The sequence below is a fragment of the Chroicocephalus ridibundus genome, chromosome 2 (genome assembly GCF_963924245.1).
Source record: "Chroicocephalus ridibundus chromosome 2, bChrRid1.1, whole genome shotgun sequence".
Taxonomy (NCBI): domain Eukaryota; kingdom Metazoa; phylum Chordata; class Aves; order Charadriiformes; family Laridae; genus Chroicocephalus; species Chroicocephalus ridibundus.
This window is the reverse complement of record NC_086285.1, coordinates 35,626,401-35,636,607: the sequence shown is the minus strand read 5'-3', so window position 1 is coordinate 35,636,607 and position 10,207 is coordinate 35,626,401. Positions and strand designations below refer to the sequence as shown.

Below are 10,207 nucleotides of genomic sequence, written 5' to 3'. Positions count from 1 at the left end.
CCACCTCAGCGCCCCGCTGCTCCGCCTCAGCTTACCCCGCGCCTAGCGCTGCTGCACTCACGTTCCCGATTCAGCCCCGGCGGGGAAACAATAACTCGTTTCCACCCCCTCCCCAGGGCTGCCGCTGCCTCTCACGTTTCCGGGCCTGCGGCAACGGGACGCGGCGGCACCCGCCCGCCTCCCCCCGGGGCGCCCTGACAGACCGTCTGCCTCCACCCCCTCTACCCGCCCGGCCCCGCCCTCGGAGCGCGCCGGCACCACCCATTGGGGGAGAGGAGGGCGCGGGCGCCCGCACGGTCCGCTCTGCCATCCTATTGGTTGGCGTCACCGCGCTTCGCCTTCTCATTGGTCGCGGCCGCCGCCAGGCAGTGGCGGGCGGTGCCAGTCCCTGCCGCTGCCCGCCCGTCCTCCCCGCTGTCGCTCCCGCCGGGGCGAGTAACTCCGCTGAGCGGCGGCGGAGCCGGAGTCGCCGGGCGGGAGCGGGTGAGTGCGACTTACCGGCCGCCCTCGCGGAGGCCAACTTTTCCTGTGCGGAGCTGGCGGACGGTTTGCCGGTTTCCTCGGCGCCGCCGGGACGGTTTAGCGGCCGTTGAGCGCAACTAACGGCCGGTGGAAGTAGAGCCCCCGCCCCGGTGGCAACCGTCGGCGCGCGGCTGGAGCGGCCGTTAACCGCCGGGCTCGCGCGCGGGGCGGGGGCGGCAGAGTCGGCGTGGCGGGGCCGGGGGTAGGGCCGGTGCCCGGGGGTGGTGCAGGGGCAGGGTAGGGCTCGGTGGGTTCCCTCTCGCCTTGCCGGGGGAGAGCCGGTGTCTGCCCCCGGTGCGGGGCGGGGGTGAGCGGGGCCGCGGTGTGGCGCTCTGGGGACCAGCCTCAGCCTCACCCCGCTCTTCCCACCGGTTCCCCCCGGGGCGCCGCCGGCATCCCGGCCGCCTCTGGCCGTCTGCTGGGGTCCTTCCCGCGCCCATGCTCTCGGCTCGGCTCCCGGGCGGCCATCGGGGAGGTCAGAGGCGGGGGAAGCGGCGGCCTCGGCGGGGCAACCGTCACTGGTGTCGCCGGGAGAAGGCAGCCGGGGGTGCGGGCTGAGGGCGAGACAAAGGAGCTGCTGCCGCTCCGCTCCCCGGAGCAGGGGGCAGCCGGCCCGGTGCCTGGCTTCCCGCCCCGCTGCTGGGCGCCTCTGCCTGCTCCTGGCAGGATTTAGGAGATAGTTTAGTGGCGTGCTGTGAAATACGTTCGTTCTAACCTACCTTTTCTGTAGTTTTTTTTTTTTTGTTTGTTATTTCCCTGCCGCGTTGAGTTCGGTGTCCGCGGGTAGGGATGCGAGAGGTGGCAGCAACAGTTAGAATCGCTGAGAGTTTGCGGTTGAGGTTTGTAAGTAGGAAGCGCCGCAGACTGCAGGGGGTTGTGCCTGTGTGGGCTTCCTTACGGAACTCCAGGCACGTTAAAGTGAAGGAGCTTTCCGTCTGCTTTGTGGTTTAAAGGTAACGGTAAAAGCAGAGGCAGTGCCCGTGGGCTTGTCTTGTTCCCTGTAATCCCCAAAGCCATCACGCTTGTTTCCTGTCCGATTGAATTCTAACGCTATCCCAAAAAAGCTCCTCAAGTCTTAAGTCCACAAGGAAAAGATTTGTGTACTAGAGGATTATTAAGTCTTGTTAGCATTGATCTTTCATAATTTTTAACATACGCTGCTAGTGAGCGAGAAGAACAAAATAGGAAAGTTTCTCTTAAGTGATTGCTGTTAGGTATCATTAGCTGCAAATTTAGATTTGATGATTAGTTTTTTTTTAAAGGCAACTTTAACGAATGACACTGCAAAGAAGCAAAAAGCAGTTTTATGTAGCAAAGTGTAGAATGACATTGGTGATTGCTTTTCATTGCATCTAAAAGGCTTTTCTGCAGTTTAGCCCTCCAATAACGCAGCTAGATGCTACTGCGTCTTTTCAAAAGCTTGTGCTTTTCACAGAATGCCTTCCTCTATGAGAGTGGCTTCCTTTTTTTGTCCTCTCCACCTTCCAACAAGTTCTTTTATGTTGTGAAAAGTAAATAGTGTTGTAAAGCTTGGACAAATTAACTTCCAGTCTATTTCACTAGTGAAATACTTTCAGTAAAAGTAATGTACTTTGAAGTTGAGTTTTAGATCCATCTGGCACTGTTCTTGGGTGTATTCCTCTAGAGTAAGAAGACAATATGAAAATATTACTTTTGAAATGCAAAACTCAGCTGCTTCTCTTCTGTGATAATCTCTTTGTGAGACAAGGTACTTTTAACAGGCCTTTTATCAGAGGGGTGACAATTTTGGGGAAGTTCAGTATCGCTTTGGATGATTTTTTAACTGTAGCAATTCACTTCCTTTCAGTCTTGAGCTGTTTTAAAGGTTTTATTCAGAATGCTTCATAGAAGGAAAAAGGCTTTCATGGGCAGAATTGTGTTGAACTTCAGCCATAGTCTCCTGAATGGGAGGGTTTTCTTTCACTTGAGAGTCCATGGTAGACATGTTCACAGGCATAGCTGGGTAGTTAAGTCACTGGGATTCAAATGTTGCAAGGACTTGCATTGCAAACAAGAATGTGCGTGAGATATTGCAAGGCTAGGCAGTACAAATGGTATGTGTCATCTACATTTTACTTAACACAATAGGGCTAAGCTGTGAGAAAAGACCATTTACTGATGCATATGTTATGACTATATCAAAACTAATAGTAAATCGCTGAGTTAAAGCCTAATTCTTAGTACATGTTAATGTAAAAAAGCAGTATCTTGAACCTCTCTGTATGTTCGTGTCAGGAAATGCATTTTTGTGAAATCCTGCCTTAAAGTAAATATTAGGTATTTTCTTAACCTGTCATTGACTTTAACACATGCAATGTGAAAATCACCTTGTTCCTTCTGGAAACTTATATTATTAGTTATCAAATGTTGGCTTATGTCTGTCTATTTTAACTAAAAAATAAACATACATTTTATGGCCCAATGTGACACTGTTTCGCTTTGGGTTGTGTGGAAGATGCATAGTTTGAGAAATCTGCATGATTTGTAAAAGTCACAGTTCCCAGGCTTTCCTTTGGGACTGAGAGCCTGTGGAGTACCCTTCATAACCGAGGCTTTCAAATTAAATTTCATGAGGCTTAAATATTTATGTTGATCAGAATATTAAAATACAGTAGCACTTGGATTCTTAACAGGGATCACCTGGGCACTCTGCAAACATACAAAGCCTATATCAGGAACAGCTTAGACTTAAATCCGTTGGGTGGATCACCAGGTCAGGTTTCATTCCCAAGCCTTCACTTAGACAAGTACGCTCTGTGCGTAACCTGGCATGCTTCCTCTCTCACAAATGCAAGATTGGGTACAAAGCTTATGCTTAAGTCTGCCATAGGATTTGTGCGGGTGGTATTGTTAGCACAGACAGAGATTATATGTATGAATCACTGCACTCGTGTGTTACTTACGGTGTTACCAGTTACCAAGCAGTCAGTCTTCCAGGAGCAATACGCATGAAGTTGAAGCAGGAGATCTGTCATACTGTATAGGGAATGAGAAGCCTGGCGATACAGCCTTCACTGTGTGTATGCTCTTGTCTTCTTTGAAGTTAGGAGAACTACAGTCTGAATCTCTTACACTTTAGAAAATCTGAAGACTGCAAATTTGTATTTGTTGTCTGAGGTGTAATAGCTTGATGACCTGAGTGCCTCTGTGTAATTTCTAAGACTTCTTCTGTGGTATTATGAAAATACCATATGCTTAAAACCTGCATGTTATATGCAGTATTTTTCAGTGTGTTGCTTTGTGCTTGGTAGGATGTACTTGAAAGTATTTGTTGTTTTACTGGAATCTGGTAGTTTTCCTGCTCAACAAAATTACAGCTTTTGATTTGTTAGTGCTGTTCCACTTAAGTATGTGAGTATAAAGAACAAACACCCACCTTAATGAAAATTGTAGGCATGATATCTTTTCTTTAAATCCATATTTTCTTTCTTTCCAAAAAAATGGCCCTTTTGGCAATTCGCTGTCCTCGGTTGCCAGAATTGAAACAGTAGCATATTAAATGCGTATTTGGGAGTGGAGAATGTGTTGGAATTAAAATCTTATTTTATTGTCATCATTTATTTAGGAACTTAAATTGGATTAATTTATTTGAAATTGTTATTGAGATAATCTTGGAAGGCAATAACAAAGTGGTGTTGGGATAGACTGAAAGCTGTGTCAGTACAAGGAGTACTAAAGTATGAAAATGTTTTGAATATGTAGCAACTGTGTATTGCTGCGAGGCCCAGTTTAAAGCTTCTAGGTTGCTGAAACTCTGCATGCCCTTAAAATGTTTTATTAGTTCCTGCATTGATCAGAATCTTCCCTATACTCTATAAAATGTAAGTGTATGCACACACTTTTAAGATGAAATTCTTGCATGCTTTCAAGATTTTCTTTATAAATAACTGACACTTAAAATATTTGAAGTTATTTAAAAACATTGGTGAAATTTAAAAAGTTTTTGGTGAGGCTAAGTGGTGGAATGCTTCTGCACTTATTTGAAATCATCCAATTTCTATCAGTATTTGTGCTGGAACTTTGTTAGCATGAAATTACTCTTGGATTAGATTAAAAAAAAAAGCAACATCTGAAAGATCCAACAACTATAATAGTTTTCAATTTATAGCACATCTAAAATAGTGCAGGGTGTGAAATGTTTTCTTGTACTTCTGGTGAAACTGCTGTGAAGCCTTGTCCTAATTAGGACCATGTTCAAGAGCAGTGGAATAAAAATAGAATGTCGGCTTAGTCTGAGAGGGCGACTGTTATTTACAGCGATTTCTTTAGATGCATCCCCACGTGAACTTCCATGCTTTGGTAACAACTGGAAAGGTAGTGAATGAAAGCAGCCCAAGTGAGAACTGAAATTGTCTGAATGCGACACTGCCTTGTCGTTGCAGTGCCAGAAGTGGGAGAATGTTGGTGTATTTGTTTCAGTGTGATGAATTATGGGCTTCATATAAGGCTTCAGTGTAACTTCTAAGTGATGTACAAATTTAATAGAAGTTGGTTCGATAAATAGTTGTTATTAGGAGTATTTTTTATTAGAACTGGAATCAATAAAGCATGTGAAATTTGGACAGATACTTAATAATCATCACTCTTCTGTATGGAGGATGCCATGAAAAGTGAGGTCGTGCAAAAAACCATTTCTTAATTTTATATGACTGGCATTGCTGGAGAATCATCTGATTGTTGAGAGGAAGACTGGAAAGGGGTTATCTCTCCAAAACAGGTGTACGTTTGTGTTCTTCTGTCTCTAACCCCTGATGATATGGAATGCTGTGTAGCAATCAAAGTATAGCAAAGAAATTCAGGTAAAAGCAATAGTAGCTGAGTGGTAAAACACACCTATTGCTAACGCAAAAGTCGCTGAGTATTTGTTTTCTATCCTGATTGGCATAAGAGCTCTCATTCTAAATTTAGCAACAGAAACTGTATATTTTGGGTACTTTTGATAGCTACTGAAGACTGCCCTCTTAGGTAAGAGATAAAGTATCTTTTGCATTTTGTTACTTTTTTCTATTTGGAAGCTAACCTTTAATTAAAAATAGCATAGTATGCTCTATAGCTGCACTGGATACTAATTAACTCACTTCAGTGCTTAAAGCCACGCTGTCTCCTAAGGTTTCCTGCTGTTTGCACTGGATAAATATTTATGCTTCAGCAAGGCATTAACTTCAACCTGATGAATAGTGCATACAACTTTAATATTTTTGTTAATACTAAACACCATGATTCAGTACTATTACTATATTTTATTGCAATTCTTTTTTTTTATTTTAGAAAATGGGGAAGAAGCCTGTTACGCTTTAAATATGCGATAGAGAATTAAATCTAATACTCAATAATTAAGCTGTCTAGCAGTCTGAGTATTGTATAGCAGCTAGTGCTGGATAATATAAGGTCTTCTGGTTAATGGGCAAGGCTGCACTATATCACTGTGGTTTGTTTTCAAGTACTGGAATCCCATTCTCGTACATAAAGACAATTGGTTTGTATTTAAAATTCTTTTTAATCCTACAGTATGTGCTGTATTAAAGGAAGTGACTGGAATATGGGTAAAAGCAATAAGTTGACCTAAAAAAATCTTAAAAAACCTGCATTTAACAGGTTTCTAATACCACCCACCACCTCTGAAAATTAGGTTACTGTGAATATTTTCAAAGTCTATCATGTAAGTCATTGTGGGTATGCTATAATAACATCTCTATCTGAGAAAGCAGGCTATAGGATCTTCAGGTAAAAAATGAAAAAGTTTTTCACCAGTAACACTCCTGCTCAGTGTTTGCTGCCTGAGGGAAATCGTGTTACTCTTCCAGAGCTGAAGTAGGTTGCAAAATCAGACTGCAATGTCATATATTTTGTGTTAGGCTGATGAAGGGAAATTTTTTTAAAGCATGAGGAGGAATGATAGTAAGGAGTTCCTTAGCTCTTGGTACTTAGTTCTAAAGCAACAATTTTGTGTTCCTTTCAGTAACTTTACACTGGATTTTGCCAGTGAAATTCTCAGTATTCTCTCCTACAGTTTGTGGTTAGTAGCACATCTGGCTCAACCAACTGCTGTCTGCTCAGTTAAAATAATACCTTTCTTAATGCCTTTCTTTAGGTTGTGCCAAAATACCTACCTGCTTCATGTCATGTGCTGCAGACATGCTACTGCTTTTACTCAGTTACAGCTTTTAGGCTCAATAAACTGTAGTCTTTCCACTCGCATCTCTCATTCTCCCAATTATATTGACTCCATGTGTCAGGTCTAGAAAGACTAATAGGCTCCTGCATTTTTTTCCTGCTTTGAACTAAATTCCCAGTGCAGCAGCCAGAGGAGCAGGTGAGAGGCTTTTGACAGTAATTCTGCACGTCTGCTTACACATTCTGTAGCTTTGCTGGTGCTGGTATAGTATTTACCAATTCCTGCCTGTCTTGAGAGAATGTGATTTACATTTAATTGTAAAGCTGAGGGGAAAAAAAAATCAAGTATCTTTCCCCCCTTCCTGTTTTCTCAGCAGCATTTTTTGTCAGTACTGAAAAGGATGGGTATTTTCACCACAGTGATGTTGTGATGAGACACTATACTTCAGGCAATCAAATTGTCATGTTACTTAGTGAAACACAACAAAGGGAACATCTGTTTTGCAGGGAATTTAATGGTACTGCTTGAAGTATCAGAATTTTGTTGTTTCAGCTAGGATTGGTTGATGTTTTGTTGAATTTTCAGTAATGTGTGCAAATATAGCAGAACTACTCTTCCAGCACTTCTGCATCATGCTAGATTGACTGAGTACATTAGCAATCTCTGCTACTTTTAATTTTTTTTTCTGCCTTAGAAACTTCTGTTTGGCATACATATTTTCAATATTATTCTTTTTGTCTTATGCCAAAATTTGAGTGTCTGAAGCATGTGCATTTGCACTGGTTACCAAGAATTCTTACTAGAATGTAATGATGTTTTGTGCAGTGGTATTTTATCCCAAACTGTTCTTACTGGCAAGCTATAGCTGTACAGGGAAAACTGATAAGGATTTTCCAGCTGAAACTTGACATAATCAGAGAGCATCTTTAAACCGTGCAGTTCCTTTGCATACATAATGCATACATTCATTCATTCCTTAAGGAAGTAATGAAAATCTTTGGTTTGTTCCCATTTTAGTGGTATCTAAAAGTGTCTTAGATGTTTTGTCCTATGCTGGCAGAGAAGTGGATGATTGTTCCCCTATATTCACAAAGTTGCAATCCAGTGAAACAGCAACAAGGACTAACTTAATAATTTACAACTGCTTTTAGGTTTGGGAAAATAAAGTCCTGTATAAATTCAGTAGCAGCAGTAGGATGTGGGTATACTTGATGTCAAGGGAAAAAGGAACACCTAAAAGAAGGTCCCTGCTTGTACAGTAAAAAGAGGAACTGATAAAAGCGTGAATAGGAAGTTAACGAAGTGATGAAACAGAAACCAAACGATGCCATATTTACCCTTTAAGAGGTTCCTTAATTGCGTCTACTGATTTTGAATGGTAGATATATGATCTTTTTGTGTTGTGCAGTGCATACTGTTTGAAAAGTGGCCGTTCACCAAGATTATATTTGGTTTTTTTCTCCCATGTGATATAGCTTGTTTTGCTCTTGGTTCTTTGCAACTCCTCTTTCCTATGGATATGACAGTTTTTACAAACATGACATGTTTCTTCCTAAGGTTGTTAATCTGTATTGATGTTGTTCAGCTCTGGTTCATTTGAGTCCACTGTGTCCCAAATGCATGTGTAGTCAATGACCAATTTCCATGTATTGTCATAATTGCATCTGCCATCCAAGTGACTCTTCAGTTGCCGCTTGTAAGCAGAATACACTAAATCAAGTTCCAAGTTCGTAGACTTCAGATTATTATAGGAACAAATTTTGACCACTTTGTTGTTAGGCTACAGAAATATTTGTCAGGCTCTAAATCATGAAGTCTGTGCTCTAAACCAGGGCTCTGAATTTGTAACTGAATATTGAAGTATCACTCACTTATTTTAGAAATACTAGATATGTGGGTCTTAAAGAATGCACTTGGAAATAAGGCCTGTCTTGAGCAGAAGACATCTTGAGATTTAATAAGAATGCAAATAAAAAGAAACAGGAAAAGAAAATGAATGCATGCTCTGTTATTTTTAATCTTAAACTGTTTTCTGCTACCTAAGTGGTATCAATATAAATTCATTAGAAACTTTCTGATCTTATGAACAATGGCCGATTACTTGGTGATACCATTTACCCTGGAAATCTGTACATGAGTTGCTCAAATAAGAGTCCCTCTAGAACCTGTGTAATCATTAATTATTAATTTACTAATTAATCATGTAAATAATTAGATTTATATTTCTTGGCATAATTAATATTCTGAACTTTAGACGCTTTCATGAGGTGGGTATTTTTTACTTTAAGAGCTTCTTCATCTCATATGAATTTAACCTAAATTAATGTGCCCTACGATGTAAGACAATTAACACCTCTTTTCTGCTTTGCCACTATTGTGCTTTTGGGATTTGACTTTTTTCTTTTTAAATTCCAATACAGAGCAAGACGTACAGGGTAGTAAATTGTCTAAGACTTCAAGTTGCACACGTTTTGTCTGTACTACAACATTGAAATTATATGTAGCCACAGAGCATTTCGTGTACCTTTTCTGAATGAGACAGAAGTGTAGGTCCTGCTGTTACTTTTTAAAAAATTTAGTTAAGTAGTCATGTTTTCTTGTTGCTTATAAAGTTGTTCTTGGATGCTCTGAGATGTTTTTCAAATTAACATGTCCAGTCCTATGAGTGTAACAGGCTTGTGCAGGAGGGCTGTTGTGGGGGGAGGAAAGGAAGGGATGAGGAAGAATGAGAAAACTGCCATATTTTTCCTGAAGCTGTTTAACACAGCATTATGTGCATATATTGATGGAGCATTTTAATACTGTAACTTAACAGGGAGCAATCACCAACCCCTCAAAGCAAACTAAATCCTAAGATTTTCAGTATTGATGTCCCCCTCCTCTGGAAAACGCACCTTCATATAGTTTTTTTTCTGTCAAAATGAGCTACTAAACCACATATCAATAGGCCACCATAAACCTCTTTTTGCTGTAAAATCTCTGGTGTATTCTTAACAGCGAGGTTCCTGCTTTTCTCTCATGAACTTTGGGGAAATGCTAGAATGATATCCTGTAGGTAATACTTTGCAAATACTAAGTTATCAATAATGCTAATGCTGCTGCATTGGTAGAGTTAGGGTGATGGGACATATCATAGTACTCACTTAAAATAAATGCTCTGGAGTGAAAGTAAAATCAAACCCTTCCATTGCATTTGTATTTGATCATGTCTGATAGTACACTATATTGTAGATCTGCCCTGGGTAAGCACACCATAATGGTTATTCTTGCAGTGTATGAAGTTCTTTAAAGCCTGTTTCTGGGACATCCAAATCGCTGACCTTTCCCAGGATTTATGCCAAAAGCATAAATGCTTGTTTCAAATGCAATGTGTTGGACTTTCTCAGCTACAAGTGGAAATGCTTTGAAAAGATAGTTCATATTTGTGGGTACATGAAAACTTATGAGTGCTTGCTGAATAGGAGTCCAGGTTTTAAAGGCAAGTTTTAACTGGACATGGGCAACGGTCTGGTGAAGGAGGGTATGACTTCAAAGCAGACAGAATTATCT

The 10,207-nt window shown here is 41.4% G+C and overlaps 1 protein-coding gene across 4 annotated transcripts in view; it reads left to right on the top strand.

Annotated features, from left to right (window-relative positions):
- The first annotated feature begins 348 nt into the window (after positions 1-348).
- HYCC1 (hyccin PI4KA lipid kinase complex subunit 1) overlaps positions 349-10,207 on the top strand; it is a 48,598-nt gene continuing 38,739 nt past the window's right edge. For all 4 annotated transcript variants that reach the window (XM_063324999.1, XM_063324998.1, XM_063325002.1 and 1 more), the window contains exon 1: positions 349-483. The gene's annotated coding sequence lies outside the window, so the exon portion shown is untranslated. The remainder of the gene's footprint in view (positions 484-10,207) is intronic.